Below are 12,188 nucleotides of genomic sequence, written 5' to 3'. Positions count from 1 at the left end.
ATAACCCCAAAATTTGGTAGTTTATTCCTCAATTATTAGGCAAAAGAAACCCCGTGTTTATTGTTGTGCAAATCGCCCCAAATGTTTCGGGGTTTTAACCCTAAAACTGGTCGAACGAAAAATTTTGGGTTTTTCGCACGAAAAAAGTGTGATGATTTTTAACAGTGATACTTTACGTGGACGAACCATTCTTCTTGTCTATTAACGCATCACTTTCGGCATTGACAATGAATGGTCCTTCGACGAATATATGGAACAATATGACTGTGAAGTCTTTGCTTTCGATCCATCAATGAATGTTGAAAGTCATGACCTTAGCCCTAGAATTCACTTCTATAATTGGGGATTAAGCAATCAAGATGATCATAATGTCTTCGAAAATTGGACGATGCGTTCCCTTTCTTCAATTTTATGAAAGCTTTGTCAATCATCATGGCCATAGCATCATAGATTACTTGAAGATAATTGATATTGAATTTTACGAGTGAATAGCGCTTTCGCAGATCCTACAATCTGGAATGATGCCCAAAATTCGACAAATGCGAATCGAAGTTCATTTGGATCACAGGGGCAAGGTAGAAAAATATCGTGAATGGGCAAAAATTTTGAGAGCACTCGAAAATGCTAGAATGATTCGTTTTGATTCAAAACACAACCCGTGGTCCGTTAGTAATTTCACCGAAATCGGATTATGGGAATCGTTTGGTCACGAGATTGCGTGGTATAATGGTATACTTTCACAGTCTCAGTTATAGTACCATGGAAGTCTCCGAATAGTTAAGTCATTGTATCGTTGTGAGTCTCACGCCATTTGCATCTGGGTGGTTATCAAAACGGTAATAAACAATCATTTTAATCAACTTTTTCTATTTCATGCATTAAACAATCGTGGATCTAAAGTAGAGAGTTACACAGCGGTTGTAGAGTACTTATTTTTCATACCTAATAAAAGGCCAATTCTACTTATTTACTCAGCAGCGACAAGGTATTTAATTTTTGATACTTAAAAAAGGCCAGCCTACTAGATTTTTTTTACTTAGATACTTAATTTTAATTTTACCAGTAATTTAATTTTACTAATTAATTCGTCAAACCAACGTTGTTAAGAAAATAAAAAAAATATATTGCTGACGATGAGTAAAATCCAACGGGATCCGGGCACAAGTAATTTTTTTCACAAGTAAATGAAGTAATTAACACAAATACAAATAAATACATTCGGTGGTAAGTAAGACTATAGGAATTAAAGCTCACAAGTATACTTAGTCTTAAGTATTAATAATTATTTTTAAATCAATATTATTTATAATTTTGGCAATAAGTAATAAGTGCCTTAAGTATTTACCAGCTACGCACTTGTATATATGTTCCCAAGTAATTATGGTTTCAAAATAAGTTGTACTTGCGTATTTATATTCGTAAGTAAAATTGTTCATTGCACTTATGATAATAAATTAATTTCACATGTAAATTTGGAATTAAGAAAAATATTTTTTTAAATTGTTGGTGCAAGAAAGGTTGCTCCTAAGCAACAAAGAATTAAGTAAATGTTAAAATAAGTAATTTATGTTTTTGTTGTTATTTAGTAAAAAATGCTAATTTATCGTCAAGATTGCGCTGAGAGGTAAAAGTAGTATGTATGAAATTAATAGTTTTAGTTTTTAGGCTTGTCAATGGATTAATTAAGTTTGAGTTATTAAACAAGTTGTTCTTTGATAGTAGTATAGTAGTTGGTTGATAGTATAGCTGAACTTACTTAAAGTAGCAGCGCTTTTTATTGGGTTCACTGATCTGAACGTCTTTTGAACGTCTCTTAAGAATGGACACACTGGAAATAAAAACTGGCAATAAATTGGAAATTTTGAATTTTGAATCTTTGTTTATTCACCATCCCTTTGATCATTAAGAAAAACAAATTCAATTTAAACGGGGGCATTCTTGGTGCCGTAAAAAACGTGTCTTCACGAAAAAATGGGCAGATATTTAATGGAATTGCAATATCGTCAACTACTCGGGAGATATTGATGTTTCGAATGCACGAAAGACACAGATATTGTCTACAGCAACTTATCAAATGGTCTGCTTCATTATTTGTACAAATCGTACAGTCTTCGATAAATAAATGTTGATTAAACGTTTGTTCTCAACGCGCTCTTGTTCGTCTCTAAATTCTTGCACAAGCTGCTGTCTTTCCCCATCCCCCGCCAGCCATTCCTGGTTTTGTTGTACATTAAAAAAATTTTCGACTTCCTTTTCGGCGGCCAAGATCTCAGGTTCTGGTTCAACAGCTGGTCTAAGAACAGGAGCGGCACGTCGACCGCCACGTTGTCTGCCACGATAAACAGCAGCATTTCTGAGTGCAATTTGAGGAACCGCTGGTTGATAGTTGATTGCGCGTGACTGAGGCAATGGATTGAGACGCGGACGTCCAACTCTCCTTGCTGGTTGCGGGGCAATGCAAATCGGGTCAGCAAATTGCAGTGGCGGTTCATTTGTGTTTAGTGGACGAGCCTGTGGAACTAAAACTTGAGTTGGATCAAGTAGCATTTGAAATGCAGCGTGAATGTGCGGAGCATGGTTTTCATACTGAAAAACAAATTTAAAGAAAAGTATGCTTAGGATTTCTAGAATGTTAGAACAAAATATAATAACCTCTAGTAAAAAATCTTCGTTGTCTAAGACGGCATCGGCTGCAATGAAATCAATTTGTGGATAATTTTCAGGATTATCTTCTGTTGCGGTTTTGAGGAATTCGGTAATAGGTTGAATGTCTGCATCCGGATTTCCAGTGAGAAGTTCTCTATCCAGCTGATCCGTCTTTTCTCTAATTTGTTTGTCTCTGTTTTTGTAAAACAGTTTTCGCTGCTCCGAGATAAGCATTCCACTTTCTACATTGGAAATGTCTCGGTTGGCCTTACAACCCAATGTCCTGCATATACAGTCATGCTTGGAAGTTTCTTTAGCAGGCTAATCAGTCTATATCCTTCTATTTCTTTTTGATGGAGGGGATACTTTGGTGCCTACCGTACCGCTTTATGCTATTCATATTTCTCTTTCTTTGCAACCCGCGAAAAAGGTGCAACATTAAATGTAGGAAAATTAACTGAAACGTAGAGGAAGAGAAGAATGGAAAGAAAACGAGGGTATGGTAGGCACCATAGTATCCCTTCCGTCCAAACAAAATGAAAGGATATAGACCCATTTGCCTGCTAAAGAAACTTGCAAGCATGACTGTATCTAGGAGATGAGAAAACATAAAACATATAACGATTTTATTGTTAATTGTACATTGGTTAGTTATAAATAAATGTTACCGATAAATTCAAAATAATTTATATGGTTTCCATTCATGCATTCGTTAAGTGTTCTGTGACCAGACTCACAAAAGTTGTTTGTCCGATTAATGGCACCGTAAACTGAGAATCAGGATTCCCTGGTGCGATTTATCCAAACATCTTGAATATATGAAAACCATTGGTTGAGATAAACCCGGTAGGCAGCAGGTATATCATCACTGGCGCTATTAAAGTAGTTTTCGATAGCCTAGACATAATTTTGTAGTGAAGAATAATGTTAGAAGACGCATATCATCATCAATTTGTCCATGAGAATATACTTGCCCTCGACTAAGAAAAATAAAAAAAACAAAAGATTATGCTCACCTCAAGCCCTTGTGGAATGAGAGAATGGTTTAAAAGAGGCAAGTTCATTCCCATTCTTATGATTGGACGGACGACTTGAAGTGTTGTGTATGCTGTCTTTAGACCAAAATTACACGCTTTACGATACTTCGCCTGAACCAGTATTTTGATATTAGTAAGGAAATGAAAATTATAAAATAATTATCAATAATCCGACGTTGAACAAGTGACACATTGAAAATCACATTTTTTTAGGTTGTGTTGAATTTTTACACATTATTTTAATGTTTTCATTTGTTAATGAATTGAGATAAGAAAAGGAAAAAAAATACTTGGGAAGAATGAAACCAGCAATCGCTTGATTTGCAGCCAGCAAAACATTCTGCGACCGCTCCTAATAATGCTAACTCATAGTCAGCAACAAAGATGGTAGGAGCTGGTACTCTACCAAAAAGTTCTTGGCACTTTTGTTTAACAAGATCTATGGCAAGAACATACAGTTGTTTGCTTTTTCTTGTCATCAATATAAAAGTGGCTGCAAATGACTGCGGATGATTTCAGCAATTTTTAAATAAACAAAAATTTACAGAATAAAATTTCTATGAATCTTAAGTGTCCATAAGCAACCGTATGGAGTGTTGCTAGCTGGTAAAAAATCAACGTTACGGTTCTTAACGTACCATCACCGTGCATTTCTTTAACAAGTGGATCCGCCGCCGCTCTTAGTACTTCGATGTTGCCAAACACCTGCGCCGATTCTTCGTTTCCAGTAGCTACATCCATCCATAAGACTTCTCCCAAATAGAAATCGGTGCCGTCTTTCTGCTTCCTAAAGTAAAACGCGCTGATAATTTGGATGGATTTGAAGGTAAAACTTTTGATAAAAACAAAGTCAACCTGTACTGTTCATTTTCCATCAATAAAATGTGGGCATCACAGGCATTTCGTGGATTACGTGGCTGTTCTTCATGTCGATGCAAGCTCAAACATTTTCTGATGGATTTCAATAAAACTTGAGCACGGGGATAACTTTCATAAAAAATTATGCGGAAAAAATATGATGGTCTAAGTACAGTATTTCAAAAAGGTTGCGATAAGAAAATTAAACGTGACTTACAGTTCCCAAGCTCGTGCATGAATAGCTTCGTAGCTAATGTTGGTTTGTTGGGATTGGACCTTACAATAATGTTTGAATTCCCGATTCAATATTTCTTGCTCATCGTTGGGATGGTCATTGTGGTTTACGGTCTGTACATACCGTCGAAGCTCCTCATCAAAATATACCCTGGCTAAACAATCATGGGAACGCTTTCTGTAGCACTGAAAACCACTACCGTTAACGTGTCAAAGATGAAAATTTATCGTGTCAGTAAGCACTAAATGTTGCACTCCTTCGTTTTGTGTACCACAGTCACGAGCACTTGGCAAAAATTTGAAGCGATCTTCTATTTCTTCGGCCATGATTTAATAAGAAACGCAACAGATATACACTGAAAACTCAACTAGTCCTGCTCGTTGCAAGATATCCTGGAAACGTTTTTCTCCTAGGGGATGGGATGAGCTTCGCTGCACGAGTATTCCCAAGTGATTTAAAATTAGAAAAAAAGGCACGCTCATCTGTCTCCGGGTTTAATATTGAAACAAAGGACAACTCTAATTTTTGAAATGTTTTATTACAACTATATTTCTCGTCATTAATGTTTTTTCATCTTCATACAAGTAGGATTTATCATCAGGATCCTCTAAAAAAAATTTTTTAAATATTAGCTTAGAGATAGAACTAAAATGAAAAAAACGCTAACCAATTGCAGGTTTGGAGCAAGAATGTTCCCTTTCAATCGTGGTTCCAACAACAGCAGGATTTAATTTGATAAAGAAAATTGAAAGATGTATAAATAAATATTGACATGCAGTACCATGCAATTACGTAACTGTAAAAATTTAGATCAAGAATTATTTAAACCGATTTCATATTGAAGTAACTCTTGTTTTGTACCAGTTGCCTCGAACAAAATAGCTTTTTCAAGGGATTTAAATGTAAACATGATGAATGCCATCCACTTAACTTTACCTGAACATTTTGTGTATAGAGTAGCCTATATGATTTGATGAAATTGTTAAAAATTATTTACCTTGCATGTCCTTCTTGAGATATACTTTTTAAACATCTTCCGTCAGACATTTGTTTGTTTTTTACTTTGTATACGTATTGTAATGTGATTAATTGTAATTGTAATTGTATTATATCGTACGTATTGTAATACGTGAAGTCACACCGATTTAACATAAGTTCATATCGATTCATTCTATTAAACAATACAATAACTTGTTACATCATGACAGACAACGGATAGCGTCAGGTGCACAGCCTTTCAATTAATTCACACGACCAAAAGAGTTCTTCTTTTTTCGCCTTTTTTCCATCCATCGGTTGCCATCAAAAGAGCAGGGAAACGCCGGAAATAATAAATAGCATACTTTTCCCCACGCATTGCTGGATGAGGCTGAGTATCAAGCAGATTAGCGCAATTGTCGGAGGATATTACGTTGATCAAATGAATTTTATATTCCGCTTTCAAGTGCTCGAGAAAATAATAAGAAATTTTTTTTATTTATTATAAAAATTAATATAACAGTATTACCTACCTTAAAACATTTCTTATTTTTTTCTTTCTCTCCAGACTACTCTTTCTATTTTTTGGTTGTTTTTTTTTTTTTTTTTTTTTGTGGCACCAACAGTTCGGATCCAATTTCAGTTTCTTTGACAAGGATTGAAGGATTAGTGGACGTGTATGGAATGGGTGAAGGTGGTGTTGGAGTGAAAGAAGGAAAGGGGGGACTGGATGAGTGTGGTGGTGGAGAGAAAGAAGGAATGCATGGACTGGATGAGGGTGGTGGTGGAGGGAAAGAAGGAATGCGTGGACTACATGAGGGTGGTGGTGGAGTGAAAGTAGTTTCTTCGGCAGGGATTGGGGGGTTAGTGCATGGAATGGGCAAGGGCTGATAAGCAGGAGTAAAATTTAACGTTGGTGTTGCTGAGGACAGAGTAGGGGATTGAATTACAGGAAGTATTGGAATTGGACGTTTTGCTTCTTCCTACAATTATTAATATTAAATAATCATTATCTAACGTTGTTAAAATATGTTTAAAATACTTACTTTTTCTCCGCTTCATTGAATGCTCTTATTAGAGCTCTGCATTTGGTGTTCTTCGCGGAAAGCCATTGATTGTCGGTGTCTGGGTAATCCTTGAATTTAACAAGGTACCAGACACGAAGCAATCCTTTTTCATTAGGGTACCAACTATGGGGTTAAAAAAATAACAGTTTCAATTAAACATTATAAAAACAAAAAACAAAAACAAACAAAATAAACAGAAAAAACAAACATAACATATCCGCGTTCAAGTATTTCCTCCACCTCATATTTAGGATCTTCGTCTTCGATTTTTACTTTGACAATACTTAGTAGATAAACCACAACAAAAAAATGCCTGTCACGTACAATATTTGAACTCAATGTGAATTGAAACTATGGTCTACTGACCATCTGTTTTCCCAAAGGGATTAAGCCCATTGCTCCATCAATTTTAAAACATAAATATTGCAATGTAATGTGCAGCTGTTTTCCCTAAGGGATTAACCCAATTGTTTCATAAATTTTCAAATTTTAACTTTTTTTAAATGGCAACGCTGCACACAAATTAAACTTGGCCATTTGTCAACGTTGTTGTTGTGTGTTCAGCCATGGACTACTCTAACTTAAGGACGGGATTCTTCGAAATTTCCTATGTAACCCATGTAATTTTTTTAAATTTTTTATTAAATTAAATTTTTAAAAATAATTATTGACTTACCAAATGTCCCTGTATTGAAAATTAACCCTTAAAGAGATATTAAATATTTTCTATCAAAAAATAGGGAAATTGGGCTGGCCGCTGGTGCCATCTGGTAGCCAAAAATCCTAACTAATTGCTTGTTTACTTTCTACAATTTCAAGTTCAGTTGTCAATCAGCAAGATCATGCGATTTTAGTTGATAGATGGCACCCGACAATTTCGAGTTCAGTTGTCAATCAGCAAGAACTTGCAATTTTTGGTTGATAGATGGCACCGGCGGTCCGCCCAATTCTCCCTCCTACCAAAATTAAAATCGCAATATCTTCTTAAATGATTCGTTTTATAAAGAAAAAAATAGATGGTTACAATTGCCAGGCCCACCTTTACCCACGGGCCACCCGGGCGGCCGCCCGGGGTCCACAGGTTCAGGGGGGCCACGACAGCAAAAAAAAATTTTTTTTTTAACTAAGACAAAAAAATGTGAATTAAAAAATGTATTCTTTTCTTTATTGATAATTTAATATGCTCGGTAAGTTATAGAAATATGTAATACAGATTTTATAAATTCAAAAAGGGTGAAAGTGCGAGCAGTACTGCAATAGTTACTTCAACATCAGGGTGCCTAGGGGGTGCTAAAAGTTATCTTGAGAGCTAGAGCCCTAGAGGGCAAATTTCGAAATTATTGAAACAAAAGATCAACGCTAATGGGAAGACTCACAGGGATTAGTGATGACTAGTTCGTTGAAAGAAGCAGAGTCAATTCAAGTCAGGTTACTCAGTTTATTGAGTGTCTGACTGTGTCTTTTAGTATGAATACAGAATCTAAAAATAAAAGGGCTTCAGGAGCCAAGAGAAGGAAGGAGTCAGCCATAAAGAAGAAAAAAGTTGAACAATTTTTGACGGAAGTTCCGAAACTTTCAGTGTTTTTTCGTCCGATTAGTGCAAGCTCGCAAAATTCAAGTGAAAATGAAATTGCTTGTGTTCCCTTGGATTGCACTGTTGGAGAAATTTTATCCACCAACAACGATGTAAGTCTGCCAAATTCACCTTCATCTTTTGAACAAAGTTCAGATACTCAGGAATTGGAGACTGGCCATGCGGCCCATGCCGATTTTTCAGTAAAGCCAGTGTGTAGCTCAGTAGATCTACAAATCACTGACGAAACTTCAACTTTGACTGTATTTTCTGAAGACCCGGCAAACTGGGATAGAGAAAACGAAAATTTAATTGAACACTTGATTTTGAATCCTCCAAAGAGCAATTTGAACTTAATTTGCCGTTCTAGTTCTAGTACCAGTAGCAAGTTTGGTAACGTGGATGACACCGAAAAAAGGGAAAGGTTTGTTTCAATAGAAGTTTTTTATCGAAGACTGGTTAACGGTGAAAAGCAATTAAGAGACTGGCTAGTATTTTCACAGAAGAATCAAAGTTTATACTGTTTTCCTTGTTTCTTTTTTGGGAATACAAAAAGTAACTTGGGTCAAAAAACCGGGTTCAACAGCTGGAAGAATCAACATCAGTGCATGAAAGAGCATGAACAATCGACTGATCATCGTTTTGCAGTGACATCTCTTGTAAATCGTAGCGGAACCAAATCAAGAATCGATGCTGAGTTTGTCAAAGAATTTTTTAATGAGCGAGAGTACTGGCGTTCGCTTTTAAAACGAATTGTATCCGTAATAAAATTTTTGTCGTCCAAAAAATTCTATTTAAAAAAAAAATCAATTCTGACCAAATAATTGATCAATTTTTTTCTGCAAAGATTCGTCGTAAATGTTAGAACATAAATAAAGTCAATGAGTAATGAGTTTCCCTGTATGAATTTAAAATATTTTTTTACGGGGGGTTCCAAAGAGGGGAGGGGGGGGGGCCAATGGAGAATGGTGCCCGGGGTCCCCGTCCCTATAGAGACGGCCCTGACAATTGCCTTTTAAAGCTGCATTTAAAGATGTTTTTTTTAAATTTTTTTAATGAAAATAACCCACCCGACACCCTTTAACAAGGCGAGATAGGGAATTAATCCCGTCCTTAAGTTAGAGTAGTCCATGGTTCAGCTCACAAAGTCATAGCGTGCTCGTAGAACTGTCGTTAAAAAAACAACCACCTTGGGGGTTGCAAAAATGTCCCGACCTGTAACTTGCCTTATAGCGTAATACCTTAAGGCACTTTTTTTAAATGTCTAGACTTACCCAACCCTGCCCTGACGTGTCCATCACCCCGTCTACCCTCCCCCTTAAAGAAAAACAAACAAAAAACCCACTACCTTGCCAATAGGTGGCTTTAAAAAATTAAATCGGTGTTCGGATTTTTGTGCAGGATACTGTACATGGCCTGTCAAAATGTCAGGGAATTGTAAGTCGAATTATTGCTAGATTTGACTTATGGTGAATAGTGGTATGCATTAGAGGCCAAAATTTGGCACATTTTAGATGTTTCACTTTATACGATGTTCACCTGTGAAATGTTTGCCTGAATTATGTATATTATTTTTTATGTTTTGAATTTAAGGCTATTAATCTTTATGTAAGTTATTACAACTTATTTCTGAGTTTCCCACTCTAAAATAACTATAGGATTTTTGTTTATTGTAATGTTATTCTAGTTTGTTTACAACATCAACATTTCACTGAAAATCTGTATTTGAAATACATGGGGCCAACTTACCCCACTACCCCTGCCAACTTACCCCGTTAGTGGGGCATGTAGACAAATTTTTTTAAGCTTTTGGAACGTTGATTTCGATATGAATTCTTCAACGTAGATCAAATTAAAAAATAGCGTGAGAAAGCTGGTTATCTGAGCTTTCTTTTACGATTTTTTGTGTGTCAAAATATGAAAAATTAAAGAAAACAGAGAAGAAAATAAAAAAAATTGTACCAACTAGCCCCACCCTCCCCTAATTAAGAAATAAAAATTTAAAAATTGGATGCAATATTTTTCTCTCAAACCCCGGGTGTGTGAAGAATCTGATCAGTAGGGAAATAAAAAAATTCATCAAAAAACTTGTCACAGACACACGACGCGAACCTGGTGGCAGTTACGAGCATCGCCTTTTGGCCAGTAGGGAAGACCGGGGCTACTTGGCTCACTTTTGTGTTAGATGCGTCTCAAGCCTTTACTTCTCATCAAAATGAGACAAACTTATATTTATAATATTAATTAACATCTTATCTATAAAATTGCTTGAGACAAGAAATACAAAAAAATAACGCGGTCATGATGGAAAAAAATGTTTTATTGGGACACCTTAAATGGGCGACTTACCCCGTCTCCGGGGCAGGTTGCCCATACCAACGGGGCAAGTTGCTCCAAGTAATTTCCCATTAGCACACGAAACACACATGTAATCATCGACATTTTCTTTACATGTTTCGCATGACCATTGATAGCAGATTCCAGTGCACTGTATCTATCCAACACTGCTGGAAGAATAGTCAGCGCCACACTCAATGCAGATTTCGTCTTTATTTTTAATACTAAATACCTTAGACATTTTTTGGTTTTCTTCTTTTGCCAACTTAATGGCCCTTCCAATAAGGTCGGGAGATGCTGAAGCATGGTTTGTTTTTCGAATATAATTCCTAATTCCTCATTTCTTATGTTAAAGAAGAAACAAAACGAAAAATTCAGTTTCATCACACTGAAACAACTTGAGCCAACTATCCCCTTCAAAAAAGAGCCAACTTACCCCTATATGGGGTTGGTCCACTATTTATTATTTATAAAATGTTTGCGAACAGTCAATAAAAATTTTAATGTAAGCCAATGACAGCTGAATGAATGATGAATTCATCCATTTAAAGCTTATAAGTTTAAATCACTTACCTACGCCAAGAAAAAGAAAAGCACGGAGAAAAAAAAAGTTGGTCGGCAGTTGTCGAAAACGTTTTTCGTATGCTGTTCATTTTTTTTGCACAGTAGAAAAACTGAAACAACGTCAGACCATCTAACTGTCGATTTTGAAACTATTGGCTATTTTGAAAACAGCAGGTGATAATTAACGGATTTTTAAATTAGAAATGAGCAACCTACCCTATGAGCCAACTAGCCCCGGTCTCCCCTATAGGTGACCGTAGTCTTTCCATTCTTGGTGTGTGGTGATAGATGCAAAACTCAACAAAGAATACGGCTTCGCTGTCAACTCCACCTTGAAATATTTTTCCAGTATTCTTACAAACAAGATGTACAGTATCCTCCACAAAAAAGAGGCACCCCCCCGGTAGCCCAAAAAATAAAAATTACTTATGAGCGCTAGATGGCATAGTTTTTAATTGCAAAATACAAACAAAAAAAAGCATGCAACTTTTTTTTTGTTTGTTTTGACTGCAAAAACGAGACGGTTGCCATGATTTCAGTATTTTTTGCTGCGAGCAAAATTTGGAAAACGGAGAATTCGAGAAAAAAGTCGGGGAAAGGCTAACCTCTGAATTGTTACCTTTCCTCCACCCCGACTTTTTTCTCAAGTTTTCCGTTTTTCATATTTTCTCGCAACATGAAAACTTATTGGTTACAGACGATTTTAAAAGACGGATAAAATTATAGCATTTAGAAAATAAATCTAAGAAAACATTTAAAAAATTTTTTTTTAAAGAGCATTTATTTAATCTAAACAAACTGACAAATGAAATATGTTTAATATTTCTTCCACCAGCCGTTAGCTTCAAAGCATAATTTAAGTCTTTTTGTCATTCGCTAATTTTTTACGATAA

At 35.9% G+C, this 12,188-nt stretch overlaps 1 pseudogene; it reads left to right on the top strand.

Annotated features, from left to right (window-relative positions):
• The first annotated feature begins 205 nt into the window (after positions 1–205).
• Positions 206–2,147, top strand: LOC116923925 (annotated as a pseudogene).
• Positions 2,148–12,188: the final 10,041 nt, after the last annotated feature.

Source organism: Daphnia magna, unplaced genomic scaffold (genome assembly GCF_020631705.1).
Source record: "Daphnia magna isolate NIES unplaced genomic scaffold, ASM2063170v1.1 Dm_contigs021, whole genome shotgun sequence".
Lineage (NCBI taxonomy): Eukaryota > Metazoa > Arthropoda > Branchiopoda > Diplostraca > Daphniidae > Daphnia > Daphnia magna.
This window is presented reverse-complemented; position numbering and strand designations above follow the sequence as displayed.